This window comes from Crinia signifera, chromosome 8, assembly GCF_055691185.1.
Source record: "Crinia signifera chromosome 8, ASM5569118v1, whole genome shotgun sequence".
Lineage (NCBI taxonomy): Eukaryota > Metazoa > Chordata > Amphibia > Anura > Myobatrachidae > Crinia > Crinia signifera.
In genome coordinates this window covers 104,446,430-104,463,438 of record NC_139224.1, presented here as the reverse complement: position 1 = coordinate 104,463,438, position 17,009 = coordinate 104,446,430, and the positions used below count along the sequence as shown (strand labels likewise).

At 44.4% G+C, this 17,009-nt stretch overlaps 2 protein-coding genes across 2 annotated transcripts in view; both read left to right on the top strand.

Annotated features, from left to right (window-relative positions):
• The window catches only part of RNPC3 (RNA binding region (RNP1, RRM) containing 3), a 66,004-nt gene extending 56,313 nt beyond the window's left edge, over nucleotides 1-9,691 (top strand). The window contains exon 15 of the mRNA XM_083156916.1: nucleotides 9,555-9,691. The gene's annotated coding sequence lies outside the window, so the exon portion shown is untranslated. The remainder of the gene's footprint in view (nucleotides 1-9,554) is intronic.
• The window catches only part of LOC146026330 (pancreatic alpha-amylase-like), a 36,757-nt gene continuing 29,406 nt past the window's right edge, over nucleotides 9,659-17,009 (top strand). The window contains exon 1 of the mRNA XM_083156918.1: nucleotides 9,659-9,790. The gene's annotated coding sequence lies outside the window, so the exon portion shown is untranslated. The remainder of the gene's footprint in view (nucleotides 9,791-17,009) is intronic.

Below are 17,009 nucleotides of genomic sequence, written 5' to 3'. Positions count from 1 at the left end.
ACTGCTCCCTGCCACTGCCACTCCCCTCACTGAACCTGCCTGCAGCAGTCTCTGAGGTCTGGGGATCTGTAAAGCACATGCACCAAGCATCTCTACCAAACAGTGGGGCAGCCCCTGAGTGTGGGAGCAGGTCCGCGGGCCTGGCCACATGATGTCATGACGCGACGCACACTATCCGCACCACTGTAATGCACCTCTGGGAATGGGTACAATGGGCCAAATTCTTCCCTACACCCGCCGGGCCAATCTACTGATCCAGCCATCACAATCATCAATGGATGCATTGATAAGGTTTGGAGTTTAAGAAGTTGAAGAATAAGACTGAGAAAAAGAATTGCCATGTTACAAAGTGTACAATTTACTCAATAAATCGTGAAAAAAATGTAAGTGTACATAGAAGTACAATCAAGAAATGAAAGTAGGATTAAAAAATAAGTTCTGATTCAAACTGATAATTGTTTGGATGGGGTGGGTTGTGAAACAAATCTATAGGTGAGGGTATGGATATTGTGGGCATAATTGGTGTTTGTTACACCTACAGGGGGCCCTCAATTGATGGGATTTTCACTACAGTGTCACGGTCACAGTGTCACCATAGGGGGATTCCCAATTGGGGTCCAGGTGGTCTTTTAGGGACCCTTTACAATCCTGTAGGTCTCTTCTCCTTGAGCTTACAGTCTCCCTTAATGATAGTCAATCACTGAGGGAGACCGTAGGCTCCAGGAGAAGAGATCAACGGGATTGTAAAGGGGTCCCTAAAAGACCACCTGAACCCCAATTGGAAATCCCCCTACGGTGACACTGTAGTGAAAATTTCTCATCAACTGGGGACCCCCTGTAGGTGTACCAAACACCAATTATGCCCACAATATCCATACCCCCTCCACCTATAGATTTGTTTCGCAACCCACCGCCATCCAAACAATTATCAGTTTGAATCAGAATTTATTTTTTAATCCTACTTTCATTTCTTGATTGTACTGTACTTCTATGTACACATATTTTTTTCACGATTTATTGAGTAAATTGTACACTACAGTATAACGTGACAAATCTTCATCTCAGTCTTATTCTTCAACTTCTTACACTCATAACATTCAAACAAATGCATGCAGGGCTCATGCCCATCGACCAAACATTATCTATGAACCAAAAGAGTCTGGGAAACCCTTAAGGCAGAGCAGTGCCTGATATCCAACTGACTAACAGGGTGAGTGCAGTTTACCCACTTTGTATTGATCAATGGGTGCATTGGCCAGGACAAAGATTTCTCAGTGCAACTGGCTGGGGAGCGCAGTGACAGGCTGGAGGACTGGAGAGACGGATATGGGGAATAAAGTAGAAATGGTACATTAGGTACAGTTTTTATTTGCCGGTACAGACGGTTGAATAAACGGCAAATTATTTTTTATGTGTTCTGTGTGTTGTAGTGTATGTATCTGTCCAATGCGTAAGTGTGTGAGGTGTGCTACGTATATACAGTATGTGTGTGTTGTGTCTTTGTGTATCTGTGCAATGTTTAAGTGTGTGTTTTGTGTGTGTCGTACTGTTTTTTGGTTGTGTGTGGTGAATGTGGGTGTGTGTTGTGCTGTTAGAGGTATGTTATGTGTTGTGTGTATCTGCCCTATGTGTAAGTGCGTAAGGTGTGCTATGTATAAATCTGTGTGTGTGTAGTGTGCTGTGTGTATCTGCAATGTGTAAGGGTGTGTTTTGTGTATTGTACTGTTTTTGGGTGTGTGTTGTAGTGAATGTGGGTGTGTGTTGTCCTGTGAGTGTTGTGTTGTGTGTATCTGCCGAATGTGTAAGTTTTTAATGTGTGCTACGTATATATGTGTGTGTAGTGTGCTTTGCGTATCCTGGCAATGTTTAAGTGTGTGTGTTCTGTGTGTTTGTTGTACTGTTCTTGGGTGTGTGTTGTAGTGTGTATGGATTTGTATTGTACTGCATGTGGAGCATACCTCCCAACATGACCCTCTCTAGGAGGGACACATTGCTCTGTTTCTGGACTTTCCTCTTCATTTATGATTACCATCACCTGTGTTCAGACACCATTCTTATTACTTAACCTGCTCAAAACAGGTGATGGCAATCATACATTCAGAGGGAAGTCCAGAAACAGAGCATTGTGTCCCTCCTGGAGCGGGTCATGTTGGGAGGTATGTGTGGAGTGTAGTGTGTGTGTGTATCTGTCCAATGTGTAAGTGTGTGAGGTGCTTTACGTATAAATGTGTGTGTTGTGTGCTATGTGTGCGTATGTGGTGTACTGTGTGTGTTGTGTGGTCTATGTATATCCTCAATTATTTCCTAATTGTTTAAAGCATTCACCATAATGTTAGAATGTGTCATTCATACTCAATGACAGCAATGAAATCAGGTGTGGAGTTGTTCCTTCGCAAACGGTTTCCCAGATCATCGATCTTTTCCCCAGAACATCAATGAAGGAAAATACTTCAAGGCAAGGGACTGCCATGGGCACTAATTTTGCCCCAGCATACACTAATCTTTTCCTGGCGCAATGGGAGCAAGACACCATTAGGACAAGTATGAAGTAAACCTGATGTTGTTGGCACGTTATATTGATGATGTCATCATCGTATGGAAAGGGGAAGAGAAGGAGTTTATTGAACATATTAATATCAACGATTTGAATCTTGAATTCACGAGTGATATTAGTAAGGACACAATCAATTTTCTGGACCTCAATATCTTCAGACACAAAAATAGCATCGAAACCAAGACCCATATCAAAGCTACAGACTGTAACAGTTATTTAGATGCACAAAGTAACCATCATAAATCCTGGATTAAGAATATTCCAGGAGGTCAGTTTAAAAGGATCAAGCATAACTGCTCTAGACTCCAAGACTACGAGACTTAATCTAAAGAGATAATGCAAAACTTCGTCGAGAAACACTATGATGAATCTACACTTGAATCAGAAAGGAAGAGAACTATGAATATGAACAGAAAAGATCTCTTAGAAAATAAAATCAAGAAAGATGCCCAAATGAACTAGAACGTTATTTTCGGTACTTGTTTCCTAGCACGGCCACCACGATTTCGATCGTGGTGGTCGTGTCGGAAAAAATTGCGTCGGTCGCGTCGGGTGCATACCAAAACGCACACGACGCGATGTACCCGATTTCTCCATAGGCTTCAATGTTAAAATCATTTAACATTGAATACCAAAAAGGTGTCTGAAATTCCAGAGCGCTATCGATAGGCGGCCTTCCTCTCAAATTTTTTAGTATGGTACCCAAAAGAGAAGGAAAAAGCCAATAGTGTGATATGGTTACACTATATAGAACACATCTATAAAACAAGTGAGGTTTTGCTCGTACCACAAAGATTGGTCTACTGAATAGGTAGACAATCACACTTGATTAAGGGGAATCTGGGTTCCACCAATGGATCCGCTTCCTCTCATTAACCCCCAGGTGCAGGTGAAGCTCCGAAAGATGAGAGAAATAATATTTGGTGCAGTACGTTTTAATAACAGACACGCCTTGAAAAAGATTCACTTCGAATCGAAACCGGTCGGCCTGTGACCTGTGACACAAAGGGGACTTCGGTGGACCTTGCCCGATACTCGATACCAGCAGCATTCCGGGGACGCCTGTGGTAACATTTCCATGCGCTGTTTGTCTACATTTACATCTGTAGACATATCTATTCGGTGAGGGTCCTCTGTTATAGTCCTCCTGTGCCATTTTGTTTTTATTTGTTACTGTTATTAAAACGTACTGCACCAAATATTATTTCTCTTATCTTTCGGAGCTTCACCTGCACCTGGGGGTTAATGAGAGGAAGCGGATCCATTGGTGGAACCCAAATTCCCCTCAATCAAGTGTGATTGTCTACCTATTCAGTAGACCAATCTTTGTGGTACGAGCAAAACCTCACTTGTTTTATAGATGTGTTCTATATAGTGTAACCATATCACACTATTGGCTTTTTCCTTCTCTTTTGGGTACCATACTAAAAAATTTGAGAGGAAGGCCGCCTATCGATAGCGCTCTGGAATTTCAGACACCTTTTTGGTATTCAATGTTAAATGATTTTAACATTGAAGCCTATGGAGAAATCGGTACATCGCGTCGTGTGCGTTTTGGTATGCACCCGACGCGACCGACGCAATTTTTTCCGACATGCCTATTGATAGCGCTCTGGAATTTCAGACACCTTTTTGGTATTGTATGTGCTTATGAAGTGGTCCTTCATTGTCTGTTTATCCTAAGCTGCCGTCATTTAGCGCACGATTGATTGGCCTTAAACTTCTGTTCTGCCTATTGCATTTAACATTGAAGCCTATGGAGAAATCGGGTCCATCGCGTCCATGGTGTGCCGACGCGATGGACCCGATTTCTCCATAGGCTTCAATGTTAAATTAACATTGAAACTGAGTACATTTAACATAGGAAAAAAAAGGTAAATGGCCCAATATGGGCCATTTCTCATTGGCTATGGCCCCGGCATGTGTGTAAAAAATAATGGCCCCCCATTGTCGCCGCCACCCCCACGATTGACGCGAACCCGAAGCGTGGCGAGCGCAGCGGTGTGCGTCCTCCGACCTTTTCATTCCCCTACTATCCACGTTGGCGTGGAGTTGAGAATATATAGTGTGGCGAGCATAGCGAGCCACCGAGCCCGAAGCGTGGCGAGCGCACTCGGATACCTGTCAAGCCCAAGAGGGACGCCCCTCGTGAGCTTGACAGGTATCCGCGTCCCCTCGCTGCGCTCGCCACGCTTCGGGCTCGGTGGCTCGCTACACTTTATATTCTCAACTCCACGCCGACGTGGATAGTAGGGGAATGAAAAGGTCGGAGGACGCGCACCGCCACCCCTCGCGGGCTCGCTGCACTCGCCACGCTTCGGGTTCGCGTCAATCGTGGGGGTGGCGGTCACAATGGGGGGCCATTATTTTTTACACACATATGCCAGGGCCATAGCCAATGAGAAATGGCCCATTTCCCATTTTTTCCTATGTTAAATGCACTCATTTTCAATGTTAAAATATTTTAACATTGAAGCCTATGGACAAATCGGGTCCATCGCATAGGCTTCAATGTTAAAATATTTTAACATTGAAGCCTATGGAGAAATCGGGGGCATCGCGTCGGACGCGCATAGGCTTCAATGCTAAAATATTTTAACATTGAAGCCTATGGGGAAATCGCGGGAATCGTGTGCCTTAAAGTTAAGGCACACGATGCCCGCGATTGTGGCCGTGCTAGGAAACAAGTACCTTCTTTTCCTTACAGACTTCTCGACACAAAGCCATTAATTAGAAAAAGATTCTTCGTAAACACTAGCACATACTGTTAACAGATGAAGAACTTCAAGAACATCTATTGAGCCGACCAAAAGTGGTTTATAGAAGAGCAGCAACAGTGAGAAATTCTCTTATTAAAAGTCATCTGCGAGATAAAGAAAAGACAACGATCAAAACGACCTTATTCTCTAGATGTGGCATCTGCATAGCATGCAAAAAGACTTAGACACGCAACACCAAGATAACCAACGAGGTTGAATTGTTTACCAATAAACAGACTTTTAAAATCAAAGACAGAATCACGTGTAATACTAGTGGAGTTATCTATATGCTGCAGTGCCCATGCAGCCTCCAGTATATTGGTAAAACTAAAAGAACGCTACACACTAGAATCCAGGAACACTTATGTAATATTAAGAATAAAAAAGAAAACCATAGCATATCAGTGCATTTTAAAGAGAAACACAGTAATGATCCCAAAAGTCTACTGTTTACAGGTTTGAAGAAGGTAGAATTCCCGTGGAGAGGCGGAGACTTAGACTCCATTCTAGTGAAAGAAGAAACCAAAATGATCTATAATATGACGACCCTTGCCCCAAAAGGTCTCAATATAGATTTTGAGATTGTTCCCTTTCTAAAAGTATAGCTTTATACATCTGGTTTTATCTAATACTATATTTTTCATAAATGTATTATCTTATATACATTATCACTATTTTATTTAAAATTTATATCCGTTCTATGTTTGTTCTTTGTTTGTACGTTTTTATTGTGTAATTTGATTTGATTTTTTCATATATATATTTTTTCTTTATATATACTGCCCCCAACAAAGATGGAGGTCGGAGGTATTAGTGGGCATAAGCAATATATTATAAACTTCAAGCATATAATAGTTTATATAGATCCCATTGTGGAGGGACAAAAAATCCCCATGGCCATACTGCACATTAGGATTCAAATGAATATTCTGTTGACCCCTTTGAATCAGTTTGAGCTTTTTTGAGACCGGAAATTACGTGGCACCCATGATAAAGACATATAGCCACAATCACTATACTATCGGAGGAAGAGACGCAAACATACCCGGATACGCGATCGCCACAGATATGCGGTCGCATGTTACAGTACTATGGTACGGGCGGAAGTGTCGCCAACAATTAGAGCAGAAGTATAATCTGGAGGGGATGCCAATAAAAGGAACGCCAAGGGACCGAGTAAAATATCCTGCTTTACCTGATGAAGCCTTTGACAGGTGAAACGCGTTGATTTACAGGACCATATCGAACCCTCCAGGCTGAGCTTGATGATACAGGAGCATACAGTAGGAGGTAGTGTCTGCCGGCAGACCAGATCGATATCCACTAAGAGCCACCGAATACACGGTAACGCTCTCTGTTCCTTACTGACCCTTTGGTTCCCTCCCTCACAAGTCTTTGCCATTTGTGCTTGTAGTAAGAACTCTACAATATGTTCTGTGTATGAATACTTATTTGAACTTGCCAAACATCCACTGTGATTTGCATTGGCTTAATTGTGGTAGGAGCCCCACCACACATCTTTCTTTTTATATATAAAAAGTCCACTTGCCCTTTGGTTCTTGGAGAGCACACATGCACAGGCGATACTGAGGGGACCTTTTAATCCACCTCCATTTAACTAGAAGGTGTCTGCACCATTTATTTTGAGGTTTGGGAATTAAAGCCCTAATACCAATTTACAGCATTGGCTCAAACCCTAAAGTTTTAAAAGTAGTCCTTTGTTGGAGGTAAGTCAAATAGGCGATTTTGCCAGAATTGGCCACCCTGATCCAGATCAATAAGATCCATCTATCTGGAGGGTCACTCCTTTATTAAAGTCTATTAATGATTGGGATCACATTTGTTGCACATATACGGTTCAGCTACACGATCTGAATAAAGACTGATCATATATTTCTAAAAAAATCTAATTAAGGAACAAGTACTACAGTAATTTACCTTTAGAAGATCCAGCGTGAATAAATCATTCAAATTTCCGTACCAATTAAAAACATCTTTTATTGCTGAAAAGATTAATGTCTAACCCCTGATGAAGTCTCATAAAGGGACGAAACGCGTCGGGTTCTTGGTTTGATCCCTATTCCAAGAAAATTCTTCCAATTCCAAGTGTATTACCTTTTTATAATTTTAATAAATGTTTTATATTTGAAAGAAGTCCTGGTGGATGTTAATTCTACATTGAGTGGAAAGACATTACAAATTGTATTGATGAATTGTATATGGGCGTTTAATAACACTATTGGGTTGTGTATTGGATTGTGTGGATCCCTCTAGTAGGGGATCTAGTGTTAATAGCGACTGCCCCATATCTAGCGCAAGTACCTAGTGATATTGTATTGAGATAGATAGATATATATATATATATATATATATATATATATATATCTATGTATAGTCTGTATTACCCGGCACTCTGAAGACAAAGGTTAACTGCCTGGTTGCTCTCCTGGAAATGTAGTATATGCAGGGGTACCCCCCTTCCCAGAAATGGGGAGGCGGAATGAGGCGGCACTCACAGGACTTGAGATGAAAAAACGCTGGTAGGTTTATTAAAGGTGCATTATAGATTGTCCATAAAATCTACGTTTCAAGGCATCCGCCTCTTCCTCAGGGCAGACAAGTAAGGGTAAGTGCAAGTGCTAAATATATCAAAAATAAAAATTTGGCCGCCTAGCGGCCAATCAGGAGCCGCTAGGCCGCAAGGCGGCCAATAGCGGCATTCGGGGGCAGAGCCGCACGATGTACTCAGAGTACCGTACGGCTCAGCTGTTCGTCTGGTTCGGCTTCTCGGTATTTTTTTTTTGCAAAGACCCCCTTGGACTACGTCGCCCTGGGACAGGTGAGTATAGTTTCCTTCCACAGCTTCCTCCATGGATTTCGTCGGACCCGGACGGCAACGGCGACGGTCGACATGGAGCCAGAAGACGACACAGGACCAGAAGACCAGGACATAAGGACCAGGGCTACCTACGGGATGAAGATAGGTAAGTATTAGTATGTATGGGCTTTGGATGTATTAAACTTTTATTTTAAGTGTGTGTCAGTGTGTTTTATTTTACTATTTTTAATACTGTGGAACTACAAGTGCCAGCGGGCCCTTTAATGCCCCGCAAGCTGGGACTTGTGGTTCTCCAAGTCCCAGCTTGCGGGGGAGGCTTGCTGGGACTCATAGTTCCCCAGTATTAGACAATAGTTTATTATTTTTTTTACACTTTAATCAGCCCGGTGACCACAGCCCAGGGTCACCGGGGACAGCACCAGGCTTCAGCCTGGTCAGGTAAGTCCTGGAGGGGGGGACCCCTTCATTGGGGGGGTCCCCAATCCCCCAGGGCCCCTGGCCAGGCTGACCGGTCAGGGGGTTAATGTTTCGGCCGCATAAGTGTCCCCCGGCTGTGACATTACCCTGCTGGCTGGTTTGGCCTGTGGCTGGTTCTTAAAATACGGGGGACCCCTAGTCATTTTGTCCCCCGTATTTTGGGAACCAGCCCCGGACCTGGGGCTGGTTGTTAAAATTCGGGGAACCCCTATTTGTCGGGTTCCCTGATTTTTAATTACCGGCCCCGGCTCCTTCAGCCTGGTGCTGGTTACAGCTGTGGGGGGGGGACCCCACGCCGTTTTTTAATTTTTTTTTATTTAATTTTTCTATACACTAACACCTGCACGGATCTGACTGATCCGTGCAGGCTAAAGCTAAATACGACAGGAACATCAGGGTGTATTTTCCTGACGTATTTTGGTGCCTGTTTTACACCAGTTAGCAGCCGTATTATCAGTACGGCTTCTTAGTAAATCAGGAACCACCATTCTTTTGAATGGTGATTTCTGTCGTATTCTATCGATGGTGTAGACATTCATATTTGTAAATACAAATACGAATGTCACATCATTAGGAATACGAATTGTTGTATTTTCGGGATTGTAAATCCCGAAAATACAAATGTGTAAAAAATAGGTGTATTTATGCCTACGAATACACCTATTTTTTACGAATCCATTTTCGTAAATTTCCCCCAATATTTATTTGTTATCTAGTCTCCAATAAAATATACCTTTTTAAAAGAAATATTTTTTACATCAAATTATACCGTGTCAACAGTGGAGTTTTTGCACATTTATATCCTAAGTACCCTTCCTATTTGCCTTGTTAAGGGTGTTTCTCTGTAGTACACCCTAGGATTCATTTGCAGCAACCCCACGTATACCAGTAACTCAGCACAGTCTTTTCCCAACTTGTCTTTCAGGTGTCTTACACTGGCAGGCTTGGTATGATGATACTCCTTTGGTGTCACTGTGGGGATTCCAGCCCGGATGATAGCTACTTTATCTGCAAAGAATTTAGCAAACTCAGTGCATCTTGACTGGGAGAGGATTACATCAGGCTGCAGGCATGCTGGTTTGCAAAGCATCTCCACTGTACGGAAAAGCTGAGAGGGTCTATTTTTTGCTGCCATGACCTCATTTGAAGGGAACTTTGCGGGTGATTATTGATTGGTATTTTCCAATGTGTTTGGTTAAATGTAATTTATCCTCTGCCTTTGATAGAAAAGAAAGAAACGTGGAGCGCTGAATAATGAACTGTAGATCAATTGGGTATCACATTCATATATATATATAATATTAAACAATACAAAATTAAAGTGATGCTTGAACAATTTATATAATGACTTTGATTAAAAGAGATCTCATTGGATTATCTGATCAGAAACTTGGGATATAAAAGAAAATTATAAAAATTATACTTATTCGCAGTCACGCTTGTTCCTATGGTTGCTTCCTTATTGGTGATAGCGATTCCCTTTAGTAGCATCCTGAGATGAATGGTGCTAGAGTGTGCGGGTGTCCACAAAACTGACTGGGTTGGTAGCCTGTGATGTCTTATCCAAGTTTGGACTGAGGCTCTGCAGATGGCTGAAGTCCCAATAATAAGCAGGTGGTGGTTGCCAAAAGTAAGATGGTTCCAATTGCACCGTGAGGACTGGGGAATTTAAGAAGGAGCAGGTCCAATCCGGGTTAGATGTTTGTAAATCCCAAGGTCTGTCAGAGTGTGTGTGTGTGTGTGTGTGGGGGGGGGGAGTATTCTGGTTCACTCCTTCTGACAAATTCCTTCTTACATGGACAAAACCATGTGTGCTGCAGGTGTGGCAGATTTAACTTGTGCAGAGAGAATTAGATTTGGGTGAGTTATTTTGTTTCTATGCAGGGAAAATACTGACTGCTTTATTTTTACACTGCAATATAGATCTCACTTTGAAGTAAATCCCCACATAAAATCTAATTCTCTCTGCACAAGTAACATTTACCCCACCTGCAGTGCACATGGTTTTGTCCATCTACGAAGAAATTTGCCAGAAGGAGTGAACCAGAATAAACCCCTGTGTCCTGAGGACACACTCTCTGACAGACCTTGGGATTTACAAACATCTGACTAACCCGGATTGGACCAGCTCCTTCTTACATTCCCCAGTCCTCATGGGATAAGGTCAGTAGGTCTACAACTAGGTTGACAAGCATTGGGTCGACACCACTAGGTCGACATGGGTCTAGGTCGACACAAGCATTAGGTTGACATGGGCTAAGTCGACAGTCACAAGGTCGACATGGAGTTTTTCACTATTTTTTGAGCCGACAGGCGGTATTTCATGCCCTACCATCCACTAGGGCAGTGGTCAGGGAACTCTGTCCTCATTACCCCACACAGTGCATGTTTTGCTGGTAACCCAGCAGGTGCACAGGTGTACTAATTACTCACAGACACATTTTATAAGGTTCGCAGGTGTAGTTAATTATTTCACTTGTGATTCTGTGAGGAGACCTGCAAAACATGCACTGCATGGGGTAATGAGGACCGAGTTCCCTGACCACTGCACTAGGGCGTGGTGGGAGAATAAAACAGTTTGCCGAGCGTAGCGACCCATGTCGACCTAGACCCACGTTGACCTTGACCCATGTCAACCTTAACCCATGTTGACCTTGCTGCATGTCCACCTAGTGGTGTCGACCCAATGCTTGTCGACCTAGTTGTTGTAGACCAAACGATCCACACCCGTCCTCATGGTGCGATTGGAACCATCTTACTTCCTCCTCGTCCGACTCCTCAGAGTCCACATCATCATAATAAGGGTGTTTTTGATCCCATAGCACCAATTTTGCAATTAGGGATCCCTTTACATCCGTTGCCTTCCACTTAATGCCTCTTACTCGACAGATTACATGTAGGGCACGCTTATTCAGGCTTTTGTAGGCTTCTGTTCCTGCCTCCATACTGCTGGCATTCCAAACGTATTGTGACATTTCTCACAACAACTTTTCAGCAAGATACCTGGCTACTGTATGCCAAACTATTTACAAGGTTCTTAGGTGTCCGGTGACACCTCTCACAACCTTACCCAGGGTAAACTGGGACTGAGTGATCCCACTACTGCCACCATTTGTGAAGATATGGATTCTCTGATTACTCAAGTAAACAGTTTAGTAACATGGCAAAAGCCCTTTATTGTAAATATATACACACAGTGCACTATAACAGTAACAATTACCAGCCAGGAAGGTATCTTACTTACTAATGGCCCCCATACACTACGCGATTTGGCCCCGATTTCACCCGATTCTGGAGGATTGGGCAGAGAAATCGGGTGAAATTGGCCAAATTGTGTAGGGTATGACATCTGATCTGATCCGATGCGTGGTCCCGTGCGCATCGGATGAGATCCAGATGTCGGACGGTCTGCACATAAAATTAATCATGTGCAGCCATCTGGGGGAGCATCAGGAGCAGGCTGGCAGTGGGGACCTGTACGGGGAGCGGCACGAGATGTACCAGCAGGCAGGGAGCGGGGACCGCGGCGCAGTGCAGACTCAGAGCAGAGAGACCGGGGGCGCGGCGGGAGAATAGAAAGAAATCCTATAAGCCTTGTAAGCCTGCAGCAGGGCCCTCCTACCTCGATGTCTGTCTGTTGTTACCTAGTTTGTCTTATCACTGTCTACTATTGTAAAGCGCAACGGAATCTGCTGCGCTATATAAGAAACTGTAAATAAATAAATATTCAAAAGACTGGCGGGCGCTGATTGGCTGGGAACACAGCCAATCAGCAACCGCCCAGTCTTTTGAATAGGATGGTTTCTATTCTCCCGCTGCTCTGCGGTCCCCACGGCGAGCGGGAGAATATAAACCACTCCCTGCTCCTGCCGCTCCCCGGACAGGTCCCCACTGCCAGCCTGCTCCTGATGCTCCCCACTCCCAGCCTGCTCCCGCCCCCCTCGGACCGGTCCCCGCTCCCACGGACCGCTAGCTCCCCGGATTTTTACTTGTGATAAATCGCATCTGATTTATCACATGGAAAAAATGGCACATCAAGTGCCACATCTTATCAAGCTCCCCGGGGAGCTGCCGGGGAAGCTCAGGGGAAATCGGGGCTGACTTGTCCTTAGGACAAGTCGCCCTAGTGTATTGGGGCCTTAAGTCCCCACAGTAGTATATGATTACCAATGCTTGCGTTCCTTTGCTACTACAAACTGGCAGTACTTCTGTGTCCCCTGGCTTGGAATACCAGCTCACACAGCGCCCTTCCCCATAAATAGTCCACACAGACGGCACTGCAATGCCTAGTCCGCTTCTGTACGTCAGAAGTCCAACTCCTCTCTCTGCACCTCCTGTGCTAATCTCCCTCCCAGTAGAGTTCACTCCTCTTGTTATACCCAGCACTGTCTATTCATAACCCAGGCAGCTCAATCAGGATGTTAGAGAGTTTGATGAGATGCAGAGACGAACTGTCTGGGTTCCTGTATACAATGGGGTGTACATGATCAGATTACCTGTAGCTCCAAACATACATTGGGTACTACTTATGTTAATCACATCTGATAATCAGGGGACTTAGAACAATGGGCAAATTAACCTATAGTAAATAACACTGTGGCCTAGACTTAACCATATTAACAATTACATTAAGCACAGTATAACCAAATAAAGTACGTATTCCAAATATAACAGGTAAAATATAGCTATACAATATAATATTATACAGAATATAACTAATAACATATTATAATCAAGAAGAGTCCTTGAGCAGGAAAAGGGCTATGAAAGTAACCGCAGTCATCTAACACTGTGCAACACAAGGTCCCGGCTGTGTCGTCACAAGGTTGATATGAGGTTAGGTCAACAGGATCATGAAGTTGACAGGGTCATTAGGTCAACATGGGGAAGGTCAACAGTCAAAATGTCGACATGGGGTTTTCCCCCAATGTTGACACAGTCGACATGGACACTAAAAAAGTGCACCGCGTCCCCTTGAATGGCTCACTGCACTTGCCTTGCTTTGGGCGAGGTGCCTCACTACACTCGGCACACTATTTTACACTCCCACCATTCCCTAGTGGATGGTAGGGCATGAAATGCCGCATTTTGGCACAAAAAAAGTGAAAAACCCCATGTCGAGTCATTAGGTCAACACCGTTGGGTCGACTGGCAACAAGGTCGGCAGGTGTCTAGGTCAACATGGGACAGGGTCGACATGGTTTTAGGTCGACAAATGCGTTAGGTCAACATGGGTTAGGTCGACAGGTCGCAAGGTCGACATGAGTTTTTTCACTGTTTTTTGAGCCAACATGTGCCGACAGGTGGTATTTCATGCCCTACCATCCACTAGGGTGTGGTGGGAGAATAAGATAGTGTGCACAGCGCGAGGGGCTGCGGTTGACATCCAACTGTGTCCATGTCGACTGTGTCAACATTCGGGTCAAAAGAAGGGAAAAAAACATATTGACCTCACAACCTGTCGACCTAACCCATGTTGACCTAATGCATTTGTCCACCGGAACCCATGTTGACCTTGTCCCATGTCGAACTAGACACCTGTTGACCATCACCCATGTTAACCTAGAACCCTGTCGACCCAATGGTGTCATCCTAATGACTGTCGACCTAAGTTGGGTCAACAATACGATCCACACCTGACCTAATGACCCTGTTGACCTTATGACCCTGGCGACCTAACCCCATATTGACCTTGATGCATGTCAACCTTGTGGTGTTGACCTAATTCTTGTTGACCTAATGCTTGCCTATCTAGTGACCGTATCCTGGTAAAATCAGAACTTTTCTGTGGCTCCAGTCAGAGGGTTAATGCTTTGGCAGGGGGGAGCTTGTATAAAAATCCTACCACAGGCTGTGGTAATACCCTGCTGGCTGTCTGGACCCAGTGCTGGTTGTCAAAATACCCATGAGCTGGTTCTGGGTGGGCCCACTTTTTTATTGGTACTTATGTATTATCTGGGCCCCCGCTTTTTCACTGCATGCCACTACTTAAGGCATGCGATGCGATTTTTTATTGTAAAGACCCGATTTTTAATTGTATAGTCAACCATGGGTGATTTCACACCCCCACTATCCAACTACGCATGGAGTTGATTTTATATATTGTGGCAAGCGCAGCGAGCCACCGAGCACGAAGCGTGGCGAGCACAGTGAGCCCCGCGAGGGGCAGTGGATTACTTTACATGTATTCTGCGTCCCCTCGCGGGGCTCGCTGCGCTCACCAGGCTTCGGGCACGGTGGCTCGCTGCACTCGCCACACTATATAAAGTCAACTCCATGCGTAGTTGGATAATGGGGGTATGAAATCACCCATGGGTGATTATACAATTAAAAATCGGGTCTTTACAATGAAAAATCGTGCGCCCAGATATTACATAAGTACTTATTTATTTATTCTTTTTTTTTTTTTTTTTAAACAAGGCAACATTGAACGAATCTGACTGATCCGTGCGATGCTGCCACTTTGTAAGTATTTGGTGGATGTAAATATAGCCACGAAATACGAATGGATATGAGCAGCTACAACATCGGAAAATAGAAATTAGGATTATACAACAGCTTTATAAATTTGTCGTATTCTCCATTCGTATTTGCGGGTTGTGTACGGCCAATTCCGTTCATATTGGGCTCGGCCATATACGATGGTCTTAAGGCCCATACACACTGAGTAACTTTGAGCTGAAAGTCACTCAAAACAGCAGCTCTAAGCCGCAGATGAGAGGCTTTCAGGACAGCTTTGCATAGCGCTCTGCTATGCAACACCGTCCTCCCCCCTCCGTCGGCGCAGGGCAGGGGTAAAGCCGCTCAGTGTGTATGCACTGAGCGGCTTTCCCCGCAGCGATGAATGCGATCATCGCTGTCCATACATGCTGGGCATAGTCGCCTAGTGTGTATGGACCTTAAATAAATTTCCCCCCTTGTATCAACTATCAGAACTGGCTGCTTGCCAAAGTACACTGCACGATTCCTCTCAAATACAGAAATAGAGACTAATCTCCCTGAAGGCTTGGAAACTAAGTATAATAAGCAACAAGTTCTAAATAATAATGCCAGAAATACTTTGTATCTATTTCTGGAATTGTGCTCTGGGCTGTTTGCCAAGATATAGTGTATTCCTCCTCTTAAATATAGAGATTATTTAAAGATATTTAGTGACATTAAATATTATTTTTTTTCGATATTTTCGGCAAAAACGTCCGCATGTTTCTGAAATTGCATATTTAATGAGATGCGAAAAGCGGAAAAAATGCGCATTTTGCCCCGATTTTGCACATTCTGAAGGTGAGATTTTTAGTAACGCCGGAACTCGCATCGAGATTTTTCCCACTATAAAGTATATAAATCGCATATTTAGGGGGATATTCAATCTCCAGCGAGCACCTTCCGTCGTGCTCGTTCTGCCGAGAACAGCCGGGAAGTGACGAGCTGCCGGCTGCAGCTCGCCTCTTCCCGGCCGCAACTCGTGGCCACGCCCCCTTTTCGCTCCCCAGCAGACGGGACATTGAATCCCGCCTGCATGTTCTCGGTCGAGCTGACCAAGAACAGGACTGGGTCGCGGCAGTCGAGCTTGCTTGACCGCCGTGACGCTAACATTGAATACCCCCCTTAATGAGATGCGAAAAAGGGAAATGTTACCAGGTTCTGACAGGCGAATTTGTCAGAACCATGCACAGATCATTGAGATCTGTGCATGGTCCTGTCTTAAAAAATGTGTAAAAGTAATATTTTAAAATAAAAATGGCGTGAGGTCCCCCCTCCTGAGCATAAACAGACCAGAACTCATTGAGCCAGACCTGGTTCCAAAAATATGGGGGATAAAAAGTGTAAGGGTCCCCCGTATTTCTGAAACCAGCCTCCAGGCTTCACCCATCCCACGGCTGTTGCCGACGTCCATGGGAAGTGGACGTTGGCCTGATAGAGTTAAATCATTCATACATAACATTGCTTTATACAGGTGGACTAGAAGTGCCAGCAGGCCTCCCCGCATGCTGGGACTTGGCAATCCATAAGTCCCAGCATGCGGTTCATTAATGGGCCCACTGGGACTTGTAGTCCACCTGTAAAAAGAATGATAAAATAAAACACACACACACACAGAAAAGTACAACTTTATTACACACACACACCTCAATTTTATACCAAAGTACTTACTGAACCAGGGTCCAGCGCAGCCTTCCTCCTCCACAGCCAGCTCACCCCGCACTGACAGCGGGGTGAAACGGCTTCCTCCGGCGCTGATAACAGCTGCTAAAGCGCTGTCCCAGCGCTATAGAGGCTATTAGTGTGGTTGGCTCGATGCGTCTCCATGGAGATGCTTTCAGCCAATCATGCTAATAGCCCTATAGCGCTGGGACACATTTCCTTGAATTTGCACATTTTC